The sequence below is a fragment of the Nesoenas mayeri genome, assembly GCF_963082525.1.
Source record: "Nesoenas mayeri genome assembly, chromosome: 6".
NCBI lineage: Eukaryota > Metazoa > Chordata > Aves > Columbiformes > Columbidae > Nesoenas > Nesoenas mayeri.
Window position 1 is genome coordinate 43,018,124 of NC_137545.1, and position 16,633 is coordinate 43,034,756.

Genomic DNA, 16,633 nt, shown 5'->3' on the forward strand with positions numbered 1-16,633 from the left:
GGGCATTGGGGGCTGGCAGGGAAAACGTCTCTGGAAAACACCAGAAACAAATGACTTATGGAAATCTGCTTGGGTACAGTATATGTCTGCATTATGGCAGTTACAGGATGATGTGTTGCATGCTTCATGCACTTTGAGAAGGATTTTCTTAGTCATCTGACTATATATGCATCTGTTAGAATCTTTTCACAGTTCTATATTTGATTATCTCTAATGACAGTGAGTTTCTCAAGTTAATTGAATTCTTAAGCAGTTTATCTTTTTTGTTTTTCCCAGGGAAAACATCTCATGCATTCCCCTGAAGATGCCAAACTTTGAAATGTATTTGAGTCTAATGTGAAATTTATTTTATGAAACAGAAGATGCTTACAGATGCATGGCTTATCCTTGGCATTTGGTTTTCATCTTTCATTTTGTGTAGGAGAGCAGAGAGCGGAATAGTCCAAATATTTCAGATAAGCCCTTTGGTACCCAGATGAGCTCAATCTGGGTGTGTGGGTGCTGGGGGCTGGTTCAAATCTCATGATGCCCGAGAAATCTGTGCTGTTCTACAAGTTGGGGTTGAGGCAGAGGGTCCTGCAAGGATGAGGCTGCTCTGTCCTGAGGATGTGCCTGTTTAATGTGTGTGTCCCAGCTGGGTGGTCCCCGTCCCACCTGGGGTGGGTGTTTGCAGGGATGGGAATGGGAAAAGCCACATGTGTATGTTTTGCTGGACCCCTGAAGTACCTTATTTACCTATAGAGTAAATAGCATAAGGTGACATTTTCATTGCAAAGGCTGTATTGACTATCCACTGCCACCAAGAATTAAATGGAACTTTTCGGGGGGAGATTAGGGTCTGAGTGATCTAAGTCTCTAAAGCAAGACAGGGAAAAGGTAAGGGGAAAAGTAAACCACTGATCCTCAGGTAACTCCTGTGTAAGACAGAAGAGCATCCTGCCTTTCCAGTTTGCATCTCTTTAACATCCTCAGAGAAACAATTTCTCCTACTTCTATGTGGGAAACCTCAATTGTGTCTCTTAAATTTTGCTGCAACTGAACTTTCCCGGCATAATGATTGACATTATTTGCTGTTCTTTGGGAGTAATGATCAAGCATGTCATATGATCTTCCAAAACCCATGGATTGCTCTTAAGAAAATTGTGCGATATGCTGATATTGACAGGAAGTGTATTGGGCAGCACATCATCGAACTGTGTTAGTTGCTCCTTATATTTTCTCAGATCATCACCTCTAAATGTGTTGTCTTGTTTCCCGCTCGCTGCGTGGGCACTGTTTATATGGGCACCTCCCTGTCGGCAAGTGGAATTGATATCATCCGCTCCAAACTGGGGAAAAAAAAAGGACACAGCAGGAATAACATTTTTTCTAGAGATTAATAAGGTGCATGTGGTCTTCAGTGTAGGGAATTTGCATTTTGTCTCCATCTGATTCCCCATCAGTTATTTTTCTTCCACTACTCTCTGCTTTTGCTTTTATTGAGCTTGTTTCCCCTGACCAGTAACATTTCAGTCTATTTGAACAGGCTATGGGTTACCAGACTTCCATTATCACACTTTTCCTTCCTCTTCCCTCTTGCAAGAAGCTTGCCATTTCACAAATTGTTCTTCATCAGAGATAATGTCTGGCTCTGAAATGAAAGCACTTTTCCTTTTACTTGTTCCCAGAAAGTGGCCAAAACACCTGCAGATGCTGATGGGCTTTCAAAAAGGAAAATCAAATGTTGTCTCAGCCAGGAGGCTGTTCAATTAACTCTTCCTGCTGGGAATTGTTAGACCTGAGGCTGTGCTGTTGGGAGGGATCACTTCTTGGCATCGATGCTAAATGAATTAGGACTTTGTAACAGAAGAACTTATCAGAACATGAGAAGCACGGAAAGTTTAACTATCAGATGGAGTTCACTTTTGGAGGACCATGATGTCTGGCTGTGAAAAATATGTTTTAGGTGTTCTTATTTAAATGCAGGAACTGTTATTAAGTAAATTGTGGTTTGATATAGGAATACTGACTTAAACATGGTATTAAAAGCAGAAAATCTTAATGTTTTCTTATTTTTCTGGAACTTACCTCTTCCTTAACACAAAATCTGTGAATCCTTCCCTTACACTGCTCAGCTCAGGCTGTCTCTAAGGGGTTCATGGCTCCCATCAGGCCAGGAGGACTTTCTATGGTGCTTACATCCCACTTTAAGGGCCCCATGGAGCACCAGTCTGAACCAGAGCCTGCCACATCCAAGCTCGTGTTTCTTCATGTTCATGTGAGCGTTTGAACTCAGCCCAGTGGCCAAACTTTGATGCTGGAAACAAAAAATGCTTGGAGAACATTAAAAATAAATTCAGTGGATTGTATTTCAAAAGAGAAATTTTTGATCCATGTAACTCTTTTTGAAGTGCTGCTGTGGGCTGAGCCCCAAACCCTTCTCTGAGAAACATAGGATTTTGAGTACATGTTAAGCGGTATCTTTTGGAGTCTTTGAAATCACAAGCAAATCATGTTTATTTGAGCATTGTGTGGTTTTAGACAGAACAATATTTGCTTACTCACTTTAACCAAAACTCCACCAATAATCTCTTCTGTAAGACAAGGGTGCATGTATTTTCATCAGTTTTAGCTGAAGGATGTATCTGGTGTTGTTTGAACCCAATGCATGACTGAATGTTGGCCTCATCTCATGCATGCTTGTCACGGTCCTGAGCAGCTGCTTGGAACAGGTAACTGCGGCTGCCCTGCACTTTCTCTTCCTTTGACCCTTTTTCTTCAGAAGCTGTGGGCTGATATTTTGTGGAGCCGATTGCAGGTAGGAGCAAGCTGTGTGGTTTTGAGATGTCCCTCTGGTGCGGTGCTGCTGGGGAGGCTGCGGGGTTTGGGGTGATGATCGCATGGTGAACAGCACATCCTCCTGCTCAGCGTGTGGGGCTGGATGCGGCTTTCCCATCGTGCTCCAATGGAAGTTAAAAACATCAGAACCAGAGCAGCTCTCAGAATGCACAAGAGGAATATCTGGTCATCCACTGTGCATTGCCTGTAAACCCTTTCAATTTAACTGTCCTCTTCTGCATTAATAAGTCACTTGCTTTTATGCAGTGCTTTCCTTGGTATATATCTAGCTTATTTCCTTCAGACCTGCTCCCATTTCAACACTTTGCTGCTTCCCAGATATTTGGTTTCTTTTAGTTGCAATTTGATTTTCCTCGAGCAGTTTTCTGGCACTCTGAAAACCAAGTGCAGCAGCAACATCTATAAGCAAGCACGAGATCCCCAGGGCAGCAGCATGTGGCACTGAACAACAGAGGAGCCTGATGGAGACTTGGGAGTCCAACCTGTCCTACCTGTCTCTAGCAACTTGCCTGTTTTAGATCAGGTTCTTGTGTGTTAACAGTCTCCATAGATCAGCTGCTTAATGTGCTGACACCTAATTAGTAGCATCTATTCCCTCCTGAAGAGCAATGGTTTTCTCTTGTCTCACTTCCAAGTGAAGAACCAGATTTCTGTGAGTGGCTTTGGAGCTGGTTTTGAGAAGCAGAGATGTGCCTGGGGCTGGGGGGACTTTGGCTTCCAGGCAAAGAAAGTCTGGGCTCAGCAAGTATGAAATGGCTCATTGCAAGATCTCCAGCTACATCAGGTGCAGTGAGACAGCTGGGCATCCATCATCTTGGACAAAACCAAGAGCGAGTCACTGGGGCAAACCCACCCCTTGGTCATGTAATTGCACTTTCTTTAGAGGAATAAACAAAAACCCCAATTGTTACCTTGTGGTGTCAAATGATGAGCTGAATAATCACTGGGTGAAGGTGGCTTTTTGCCTGGGGCTCTGGGGCCCATTGTGCTGCCCAGAGGTGGCTTGTGCTGCTGCTAGTGCTGCAAAACAGGAATATTTTTATGGGATCACTGTACTTATGTGCATCGATACATATATAAGTATTCTAATGGAGCACAATTGCACACTTTAAAATGATTACTGTTACGTAAATCTCTTCTGTGCTCGTTATGCAGAAATTCTCTTTTCCTTCAAAATATGGTTTAGAAATTGAAAGGGGTGATGCACTTAAATGTTCTAATTTCAATCCAGGCTTGTTCAACTGTTTCTGATGAAGATTCAGCTGCCCTGACTTGATGTTGTGGAAGGGGTTTGGGCAAACTGATTTAGGGTTGCTCCCCCATAATTAAAATATGCTTTGCCTCTCACCCCTCTAGGCTGATTTGAATTTGTACAGAGTTACAGGGGGAAGTTAATGGGATTTTCTTACAGGAACTTATTCTCGGGGGGGGTGAGAAGTGTTGATTCGTGAAGAAGTAGGCAGGATTGCTGAACCTATGCTGTTGGAGTGGTGTGTGTGGTCAGGTCACGGGGAACCGCAGTCCTGAACCACTTGGCTGGTAGGAGCTTGCAGCCACTTGGGTGATTAGCTGGGAACCAGCCATAGGCCCAGCTATTTAAAATAAATATACATACCAGTGTTTGGCACATGGGCTTTTAGCTAATGAGCATCCTGGGGAGAGGACACAGCTCTTGGCTGTGCTGCCAGCAAGAGGGAGAACAGCAGCATCTGAGCAGCAGGAGTAATGGAAAGTGCAATTAAGGCATGTATGTCGGCTTCCTCATTAATTGAATCTGTGGGCTACAAATAAGGATGTGTGTGCAAGTCCAACCGGTGTGCCTCTGAGCTGAACGCGTACCCGTGAAGTTCAAGGTGCCAAAAAAGAGACCTTCAAATTGAGCCATCCCTACTTGCAATACTTGAAGCACGTCTGTAGGAAACTCCCTGACTTCTGAGGCTTTTCTGGTTTTTATTTGGGAAAATGATGCTTCTTCCCTTAAAACTGAGTGTCTAACTGCTTGGTGAGACTGTATTTATGGAAGCAGAGCCCTGTCCTGGGAGAGCTGGTCCTGCCCCATGGGGCAGAGATGTGGGATGAGGACTGATGGGGTCCCAGCACCCGACAGAGCTCACCAGTGTGGACGTTTTAGCTGTTGGGTCTCTTCACAAGATACTCCTTTCCACTGGTGAAATATGTAGCACTCCTTGTAAATCAACCATAGGCTAAGTTTGTGTGTCTATTGAATTCCAGAAAACCTCTGAATCAGAAGATGGCTCATAGCTTGGCTTTAGTTTGGATTCGAATGCCTTACTTGGTCAAAATGTGCTCTGAAATTCAGAAGACTTTGCCTGAATAAGGCACATGGGATGCGGTTTATCATCAGTGGGTAACTGTACTTACTCAGCTCTCTTAGCCATGTACAGCCTGATAAAACAAACACAGACATGTTACAGACTAAACCAAGGAGATAAATCCTTACTTTCAAAATTAACTAGGCAGTAAAATGTGTTGTTTTCACTAAATGTCTGAGTTGTAGCTGAATAAGGTGTTTGCTTTCTCTGAATGGAACAAGGGCTATAAATAATGTATGGCACAGTCTGGATTTACTCTCTCCGATGTTTTTGTAATGGTGATAGGGGTTATAGGGATTTAAGGGAGGAGACACTCCCTATAGCTGAGTAAGAGTAAAATGTATATTGGTGTGATGTCTGCAATTATTGATGTGGTGATGGCTCTTTCCATGGGATGTGAACAGAGCCATATGTGATGTGCAACTGGGCACCTGCCAGCAGGACCAGGCTGTGAATAATGGTTAAACACAGTGACACAATTTCCTCCCCAAATGTACAGACCTGTTATGACTTGAGTCATAATTAAGAATGTATTAAATCTGGTGCTAGGATTTAACCTAATCTGGCATAAAGATCTGGTTGAGGCCTGGGAGGTGACATGTGCTCAAGCTGACATGAGGCTTTATATGAGAGAAAAAGGTCTGAGAAACTTGCTTTTATGTGCAACAAACAGGGCAGAGCTCTAAAAGGAGCACAGGCTTTGACAAGATGCTCGAGGAGCACACAGGGCTTTACCTAATTTGAGCAAAGCCTAATTGCAATAAAAATTGGAAAATGTTCAGCTATTTAATGAAGCGTGAGAGAAACTCACGGTGGTTTTCTGTGAGCATCAAGAGGAGCAATCCAGAACTGCTTGTCCATGCTGGAGTCATTAAAAACTCCTGCTGTCTTCAGAGTGTTGCTGAAAGTGGGATTTCAGTAAAGATAAGTGTTGGTGCGTGTGTCCCTGTTTGTGGCAGGGGTGACACTGGGGGAGCTGGGAGGTCCCTTCAACCCAAACTATTCTATGAGTTTGGCCTGACCCTGCTGAACCAGCACAGGATGGTGGCTTTGGTTTTATTTTTTGAGGCTTCTGGGTATGTTATGATGAGCTGATATTTTGCTGCCAGCTTTGTCTTTTCTAATCTTATTTAACTTATGTTTTCACAAACATGTTAAACTACTTGTTCTGTTTCTAAGCAAGATGTAGGAAGCTCAGGTGATACCAACACAGCATCCCCCATTTTGGTGGAACAGACAGCTGCTGGCAATGCTGGCGCTCAGGGATGTGCAATTGTACTCATCAAAAAGCATCATGCTAAAATCTGCACAAATTAGCTTTGTGCATGCAGGAAAACTGGGCTTACATACACTTCAGTGCTCTCTGTGGTCTGTTTCTCTTTTCTTTATTTTTCTGTTGTTCAAAAAAACCCAAATCCTAATGAATTGCTGATGTAATAGAAGCAGTGAGGGGTTTAGCAAGACATGCAGCTGGATGGGAACGCCTTGTTTGCCTCTTTTACAATGATGAAAACACAGCCTGAGAAATTTATTCTTCTATGCTTGAAATTTGTTGGGAAACATGCGATCAGCTCTACTGTGGAGGGAGGAAAGATATTTAATTGGGTTATTGGCTTGGTGGAAAAGACAAAGGTGTGTCCTTGGTGTGATTTTATATACAATGGTAATGTCATGTTTTTCTTTACACTGTGAGCCCATCCATCCTATGTAAACTGATGGAAAGCTCTAGACAACAGGACTTAAACGTTTAGCATGAAGTTTTCCTTAAATAGAAATAAAAATTACCAGTAAAATAACATTTTATTCAGGTTTTTTCTGTTGCGAATGAGCCTCTGTCTGTGTAACCCACCATGGATTCTGTTGCTGTGGCTCTGCTGAAGCTGGGCTGAGGTTTCTGGTGAGGGTGGGTTTTGTGGTGTATAATCAGGTAGCTGAGCTCTCTATTTCCATCCAGAATGTGAAGTTGCCTTGTTAGATGTCTCAGGAGATAAATAGCTTTGTTGAACAACTCTAATGACATGATGGCAATTGCTCATGTTCTGCTGCTGCAGGCTTATTTTTATATTGAGAAATAAAAGCAGGATGATCTTATCAAAGGTTAGAGGGTACAATCCACCAAAAGACAAATTCCAGATTTTTCCCAGAGTTTCAAAAATGCTTGTTAGGAAGTTTGGAGTATGTTCGCAACATTAAGCCGTTTTATTAGTTTCTGTGTTATGTGTGGTGTGTGGTTGGTTGGGTTTTGGTGTGTTGTGGTTTTTTTCCTCCGCATCCTTTGAGGCTCCAGATTAAACAATTCTGCTGCTCTGATTGAATTAGGTACAGTAATGCAATACAGCTTTCATTGCAATGAACTTTCAGGGTGTCAGAATCTGACATTTTATTTGTTCCTATTGTGATAAGGCTCTCTTGAAAGATGTGACATTTCTGTGCAGTTACCAAAATGGAAATATTCCCCTGCAAATGAGCCTTATGGAACTGATTAGAAATGAGCATTTTGAGCGATCTCCCACTGCTGCTGCTCATGGGAGACCTGAGATGCTTCCTACCAGCCTTTCCAATTTTTGTGAATTCTTTCAATAATGTATTCAGCTTAATTGACAATCTCGGAGGCGCAGATGAAGCTGTTTGTTGCTTACCGAAGGACACGTCCTGTCTGTAAAGCTAATCCCTGTCACTCTTCCCTGCAGTTCTTTTCAGACTCGATAGAAATGAAGAATAAGGCAATCTGTATGCAGAAATGGAAACTATTCAGCACGGTGAATTTTACATAGATCCGATCTCTTATTTTCTTGAGCCAGTGCAGAGATTGTCAGCAGCTTCAAAGGGGGTTTGTGTCCAATCGTTCTAATCAAACCTCTGGGAACTAAATTCACTCTGGAAACTTCCAGATCCATAAAGAAGAAAATATCACTACCTTTTATTTAAGCTTTAAAAGTTTAGCATTTGATATTCATGGCTCTGAATGTTTCAGTGGTGTGTGTGTGTATATATTTTTTTCCTTATGTCACCTGTGCTATAACAAATGTGGGGACAAGCACCAGCCCTCTGAGTTTCACACTTGAAAATCAGACTATTGTATCAATAACTCACCTGTATCTACCTCTAATGAACTAAATGGGGAGGCTCCCTTCTCTATCCAGGTAAGACACTTTGACTCAAACCTTATTTTCCCTTTTTAAACTCAGATAAAGGGCATACAATGCCCAAGTGCCTTGTCTTTCAGCCTGTAATTGGTCAGTATTTCTCGAAGGTTGTCAGATTTTCCTCAGTCTAGGTTAAACTTATGATCAGTATATCTGACTTCGATGTAAAAGGTGGTTTTTGTTGTGCTTTTGTGTTTTCCCTGCCCTTCACAGAACAAATTACCTGGGGATGTGCCACGACATGTTCAGTTCAGTTATTTTGATGCTGCCTAGATATCAGCTAATTTTTAGAGAATCAAATCAAAATTGAGCAATGATAGGGAGGAGCAAGGAAGAATTTTGCTTGCTATATCTAATCAATCAGTCAATCATTGCTTCTTGCAAGCAATCTCAAAAATTGTTTGCCTTCCTGAGAAGGCATTTTTACAGCCCACGGAGCGAGCTGGTTGTTCATTGACGAGACCAAGAAACAAACACGTACAGGTCGGGATCTCTGGGTTGCTGTGTGACTCACAGCATCATTGCAGCTGAAAACACTTTTTGATGGACAACTTGTCAAGTAAGAATTTTGTTAGGAGAGTGCTTGGAATCAAGATATTTTCAAGAGATAAATTACAATGTGGTCTCTAGAATGAAAATATGAGGAAGTGATAATTTCTAGGTGCTCAAATAGTGGGAATATATTGGTAGGTTTATGGATCTTCACTTTTCTAACTAAAAAGTCAATTTGGCTGATATAAGGACTATTATTAATCTGGTTAACATTTTGAAATGTGTGATCAAAAAATAGTTTGTGTTACGGAGGCATTGCTGTCCTTAAAACTCCAAAGCAATGCAGCTAGGGCAAAATACATAATGAGAGAGGAAGGGAGAATGTTATTGAATTTGCTGAGGAAAAGTAACATAGTCTACAGACATCCCTATATGTGCTGCTGTGGCAAGCTGCAAGCTTGTTGTGGCAGCTGATTCCTCTTGTCTTTCCCCTTCCATGCTAGTGGATTATATTGATTTAATGCCATCTGCCCATGGTGTTTCTCACTGCTTCTCTCAGGGCGTGTTTGCAGGAGGGGAGGTAGGTGAGGGGTACAAGCCAGGGGCAGTACAGGAGAAAGGATTTACATTTTTTTAAATCTAAGCTTTCATGTTCATTAAATGTGTCTTTCACAGTGGAATCACCACACAGGTCTGCTGTGAAATAACATATTTTTGTGTGTGCCTGTAAGTGCTAACCAAATGTCAGTCCCGCATCTCAGATACTTCTGCTTGTATGTCTCATGGGTGGCATTGGTGTCCAAGCAGCCCCTGTCCCTCAGGCACCCAGAGGGGACATCATAGGACACACTATGACCCACACATTCCAGCAACAGAAACCTGAGAGGGAGCAGTCCCTGTGGAGTGCAAAACATGGTCAATTGAACCCCAAATGTGGGTGCCTTGCTGTGGAAAGGCTTGCTTCATGTTAAGCCTCCCAAACTCATGGCTGCTGCCTGGCTTCCCTCATTCTGCACTTCATCTCAGGGCTGTGCTGGCTGGGGTTGTAATGTGCCAACCATTAATGAAATTCCCCCTTGCAAAGGACCCCAAAGTCATTAAGCAGCATCATCGATTGTGTACGGATGTCGATCGATGGCTCCCGCAGTCAGATCCTGTCCCTGCACAGCAGCCACACGTTCTCTCCACTCTGGTTTCTGTGCTAAACCTGCACCCCTTTGCAGCTCCAACATGGGCACAGGGGAGCAGGAAGGGTTGGTAAAGGCCTGTGAACCAATACTTTTAAAATATGCAATATTATTTGACTTCTGCTTGCTGCTTTCCTTGTCTGCCTTCACTGTGTGGTGAGTTTTTTCCCCTTTAACACTGAGTTATAACAAATTCTAGTATTACCAGTGCTCACCAATCACTTAATATTGGCATTTCTGTGGATGGCAACGTGTGCAGCTGTGGATTCAGCAGATGTGTTTGCAGAATGTGGGGAGAAAAAGTAAACAAACAAACCAACCAGGTAATTGTTGTTATAAAGCCCTTGTCTCCCCAGTTCTGAATAATGAATAAATCAGCCCCTTGATGAAGATGTAGAACTTGCATCAGGTTTTGTGTAGTTCTACTTTTATAGGCAAGGTTTGCTTACATAGCAATTTGAAATGCTAGTCCCTTGATTTGGGGTGGGTTTGTTCTCTTTGTTCTGGTTTGGGGCTTGCTGTACCATGTGTGATGCCTCAGCCAGACCTCTGAGCATCTCCATTGGGATGAGCAATGAAACCCACCTCAGCAACTTAGGAGTTGGCTCAAAACTCAGCTGCTGTTTTCACAGCTGTAAATCACTGCCAGCTTCACTTGGGCTGGGTATTCCAGAGAGTCTTGTTCTACCTCTACCCACCTTATAACACAATTTGGATGAGCTAATGCTCCTCTGGTGTGAGATGAGTGTCACCATCCTTAGCTCTGCTGAGGTGCATATGGGACAGGTTTCCTCAGATCAACTCATGTTTGGTTGATCCTTGTCGCTGGTTAACTGGGCATTAATGATCAGAGACTCTCAAACAGGATCATTTTACTAGAGTAAATGTAAATCATTTTACTAGAGATCATTTTCTGGTCCTAATTCTGGAATTTTACTCCTAGGTGTCTGAGGATGTTAAGGGGGCAGGAGGGGAGGGAGTGAGGAAAGAGGACTCTCTCAAGGCACCAGGAATTTACCTGAAATTGCTTAATGGGTCAAATTCCTCAATCTCAAACAATGAGTGATGAAGAAATAGTGGTGCTGACTGACTTGTCACTGGAAAGGTGGGAGCAGAGCCTGTCCTGGGACACCTTGAAAGCAGTTTTCTGTTCTGTTAATATTAACTTGAAGTAGTTTCTTAAAAGTGTCTTTCTTAAGCAACCAGCTTTCCCAGGTCCAAGTGTCCTTATAGGAAAGAACTTTGAGGCATGGACTTTTGTGTTATTTCCTTAGAGATAAATGTTAATAAGTTGGGATAATACAGGAGAAGCAGATTTTTTTTCTTTTTAATAATTTCTGATAATACCAAAGGTTCCCCAAGGCCTTTGCTGTATGGAGAAGTGATATTTCAAACCAAATGCAAAATTACCAAACATGACTAAGATTTTTCTAGATGGAAATGAGACCAAACTGACCCCACCACACTCCTGCTCCTCTTTGGGTGGTTGCAATTACAGTGGGGCTGGGTGAGGGATATGAGGCCATTGACCCTGTGCTGGGATGCTCTGCACATTGGTGTCCATCACACAGCGCATCCTCCAGCCCCAGGCAAGCCATGTGCCAGCCCTGTGCTGTGTCAATAAATGGCTTCAGGGCTGATGACCAGTTGGCCTGATGCCATCAGGAGAAGGTGCATTGATGACCAGCTGAGATCAACTTTCCCATTAAATGTGTGAGGCTGGGGAAGGACCAGCTGGTTGGGTGAGGTAGGACCTGAAAGTGAAGTGGTGGAAGAGGTTCCTGTGCTGGCTGGGGTCCTGCGGGACCGTTGGCTGTTGTTGATAACCTGAAATGACTGAGCCAGTTTAAAAGATTGCTGGTATGTTATGCTGAACCCAGTGGGGATTTAAAGTGCTCTCTGAAACTAAAAATAGCCAAATGAGTGCAGCCTCATCTCAACATGCTGATTTGCATTTTCATGCTCACCCCATCCAGCTCTTATACACTTGTCTGAAGACTGTGCAGTGCTCTGAAGAGGGGCTGATTTCAGCCAAGATTTGGATTGGATATTAGGAACAATTTCTTCCCCAAAGGGCTGTGGGGCATTGGAACAGGCTGCCCAGGGCAGTGCTGGAGTCACCAGCCCTGGAGGGGTTGAATGGACATGGAGATGAAGTTCTTAGGGACATGGTTTACAGGTAGACTTGGTTATGATAGGTTAAAGGTTGGACTTAATCTTAGTTTTTTTCCAACCGAAATGATTCTATGAATCACTCCCCTTCCCCCTCCCATTTATACCTTTTCTAGAAAGCCTATAAACCCCCTAAGTTGTTAAATTGTCACTATCTTGTGACACTAAAGTTATCCTCCCAGTTGCTTTATACCTCAAACTGAAAACCAGTGTGGTTCACCCCAATATTTGATATTCAGTTTTAGCTTTCTCACGGTAAGTTTGATTTGATGTATTTGTGTAGCACGTAGCACAGTGGAGCACACCTTTCGGAGCTGAGCCCTTAGGCACTGACACGATAACATTACTAATCTACTATTGCAGTTTCTTTTCTACAGCATCTTGCTGTTGTGTTGGCTTTGTAAAAAGCTCTTGGCTTTCATTAAAATGACAGAGGGCAATGCTGTAACTGTTTGAAATACTCCTGGTACTACAAAAAAAGGATTGTGGAAAGTGCCATTATTAAAATGTTTGGAAGTCTTTTTTTCCTACGTAATTTTGGCAATGAAGATGTGTCCCTGTCACATAACAATCATTCTACTTGTAAAGTAACTTGTAATCTTCATGTCCTGGAGGTCAGTTTTTTGCAAGGGTTTCTATATTACAAACATAAGTCTTCTGATCACTGAGCTAGAGCGCAGGAATAACCCAGCAGACCGAAATCTGCAATTGCTGTAACAACTGCTCATTTGCTAGGTAAGACCAAAGAGCTTAATTGCGTGTGTTAAATGACTTGAGTGCTGAACTACTGTATTCTTATTTTAATTAAACTGTGAAATTGAGTCAATATCTATCTCCTCCTTTCTTTTCCCCTCCATCCTGTATCTTCTACTAAAAACTGTCAGCTCTGATGTCCCCTCTGGTCCCCATGCCCACCCCTGCAGCCCCCAGCTCGTGCTGTCCCAGCACAGACCTGCCTGGAGTGGCTGCTGAACCCACACTGTATTTATAAAACAGTCTTTGCTGTTTAATCTCTGCTCTCCAGGCTGTGATGCCTCCCAGGCACCGAGCTGTGTCCCTCTCTGCCAGCTTTTCTCCCCAGAAATGGAGCATCGAGCGCTCCTTTCCATAGAAACATTATGACTGGAGTGGAGCTAGAAATATTTTGCTGCCTTGTTGTGCATCCAGGTGGTCGCTATCACCCTGACACCCTGTCAACTGGTTGTGTGTGGCAGGATGCAGCATTGATGGATGGTGTCTTAGTTCACACAGACACAATTCCTGAGCCTGGACTGGGTTTCACTGCACTTTCTTACACTGGGTAATATTTCGTTGTGAGCAGCATCCTTGATTTTGGAGATAAAAGGCTATTTAAGTATAACATATTGCTAAATATAGATAAAAGTAAAGCCTTGCATGGTGTCCTGGTGAGTCCCAATAAGCAACAGGGAGGAATTTCTTTCCTCTGCACCTTTTCTGAGGGGGGGGGTAGGAGGTGGTTGTTGTGTTGTTTTGGTTTGGGTTTTTTTGTGTTGCTTTTTGTGTTGTTTTTCCCTTGCAAACATTGTGACTCCATTGACAGCCAAACAACCAAGGGATGTGCACAGGAGTGCTTGGAGAGCATCACGGACTTGTGTGCAGAGAGAGCGACTCCTGTTTGCTAACTTGATATTCAGTGCTTAATAGATGTTAATTCAGTTGTTTAAAGAAGTATATATTATAAGTTTATCTTTTTATATATAACATATATTATATGCTATTATATACATAGCTTTGAAGACTCCTGTGCCCTTGCAGGACCTCCTTGCAGTCAGAGGGTGTGTTTGGACCACCTAAGAGATGGGTGTTCAAGAACCGTGCTGATTTGGGGGCTAGTAACAGGTTTAATGTGTTGTAAGTTATTTCATATCAGTAAGAAAAATACCCATATGCTGTTATACCTTGTCTAATTCTGATTTGTTGCAAAATAGCTGATTTCAAGTCTGCAGCCCAATGAAGCCATATGCACAAATAATTATCTCCAGGTGACCTGGGGTGCAGTTGGAGGCTGTGGGGTGTCAGAGAAGGGCCAGGGTGCCTCATTTGGGGTGCCATGCAGGGCTTTGAAGGGCTGTTTGCTCCTCTAACCCAGTCACACGAGATGAGCAATGATCCTTTAACTAGGGGATGAGATAAATATTAAGAATAAGCTACTGTAAAAAAAAAATCACAGGAAAAGGAGCCCATTTTAGAGGAATGTATTGATTTTTCTTTCCCTTCCTTCATTTTCAATAACACAAATAGAGTCCCCTCTTTGTTACTGGGCTGACAGTGCCTGTTACTGCCTGTGATTAATAGTTCACTGTTTTTGCCAAACAGGTGCTTTAATTCTGCTTTAGTACAAGTGGCAATGCTGAGAAAATGCTATGTGTACACAGCAAATGTAGCTTTTCCCGTGAAAAATGGTAATATCAAAACTGCAGAGTAGATCCCTGCCTTTTATAAATAGGGACATTTGGGCATGAACACAGAGGCAACCTTTATGTCCCGAAATACCTGGGTTTGGCTGAAGGCAGGGGCTGCTTTGGGCAGGTGAGCCCTCCCTGCTGCCAGGAAGGGCAGCGTGGTGCAGGTAGGATGGGTGCTGTGATTTTGGGGTTTTATTCACTGGCATTTGGGACTGTACATCAGCTCCGCATCTCTGCGCTGTGCCAGGAGACACAGGGTACATCTTGCAAAGGTGAGAGATGAAAGGTACAAAGCAAAGCAGACAGCTTAAAAGCTTAAAATGAAAGGGAAACAGCTAATACCTGTATGCATGACGGGGCTGACAGACCATGATCTTGCACAGAAAATGCTCTTGACAGTAGTGAGCCAGGTTTTAAAAATCTAATTTAACCAGCTAGAAGTTACGTACAAGACTCTCCTCTTATTGCATTATTTTGTGCAGTAATAAAAATGTCTTCTGAACTCTACTTTTACTGTTAGTCTCTAAGCATCGCAACCAAGAGGTTACAGGTAAGTTTTCCCTTCTCTGGGCCTTGTTAAAAGATGCTGCTGCCTAGAGCAATAGCTGCATGTGGCTGGACAGCTGACTTAGAAAAATGAAGTATTTTAGCCCTGTTAAAACTTCTATGCAAAAGGAGTAGCTGGAGCATGTCTGAGATGCTTCTGTTGGCCACAGCTGCCAGCCCCCCTCACCTATGGCCATGTGGGTATGCACACTGTGTACCTATGTGATAATATATATGTAGCCGATATAACAGACTGTTCCTCACTTGCTCCCTCTTTCAGCCTGGGGGCAGCTGATACAAGTGGTTTTATTGGACAGATTCTCAGGAAGTAGAATTGCATTATGGAGTTACGGAATTACACATTTCTAGAAAATTTTGTATTAAATAAATATTCTAGAGCAGAGGGCATCCCTTTCTAGATTGCCTGGTGAATCCTCGCCTCTGCTCAGTGTGACCCTTTGCAACAACTTAAATTCTGGGAAACCCTGATATGGCAGAGAATATATTAAACATGTTGGAGGATGCAGTAGCATAAATGTTGGTCCAAACGAGCAAGTGAATGGGAGTTCCTGGGGGACTTTGTACTAATGAGAGATACTGCTTCAAATGTAGAACTGGAAGGTGATATTTCACATGCACTCAACTGTAGCTGTGCAATGTGTCCTGATTTTTGCAATGGTAGATGGCCCATAGTCAACAGCAGAATGACAGTTTGAAAGTGGTAATGCTGTGACTTTGGTAGCTCTGTTTGTTAGGAGGGCTTGGGTTTGAGATGGGAAGCAGGACTGTGGCAGAAGTTCTTAAAAACAAATAATTTGCGTTGTCTAGAATTAACTCAAAGTATTATAAAACCCAGAAAACTGAAAGTATTTGCAGTGAGAAATTGGGGGAAGCCTGGTGGACACCTGTCTTTGCTATTAGATGCTGGCTTTATAAAGCAGTGAGGGCTATGTACCCATCACAGCCTGAGTCGGTCCAAGGTCAACCAGGTGTTTGGTGGCAGATGGTTCTCCTGTCTCCTCCTCCCTCTTCCAAACTCAAAACCCCCATGAGCAGTGCTCATGGGAACGGGTTCCTGATCCCTTACAAACGTGTGTGGTGGGGCAGATAGCACTGATATGTTCACTGGCATGTGGCTACAGAGAAGTGGAGGAAGATTAATTCTGTGCTTCTTGCTATGAGTGCTGGTTGGTAAGATTCATTCTCTCTGAAGCTGTATCTTCAACATCTTCTCCCAGAAGATGAGCCTAATGTTTGCAAGTCCTTATCCATCAGAAACAGTTGATGGCAGTGCAAAATGTGACCATCCCATTTGGTTTGCTCTCTGCTTGTAACAAGCTCATCTCGAAGCCCTTTGCAACAGTCATGTTATATGGAGTGTTGTTCCTAGTCCTTGGATGCTCTCAACTTCTTCTGCAGGCAGGTAAAGGGGGAAAAATGTCCAAAACTGGAGTGAAATGAGGAACATTCCAGCCCTGATCCCAACTGACAAA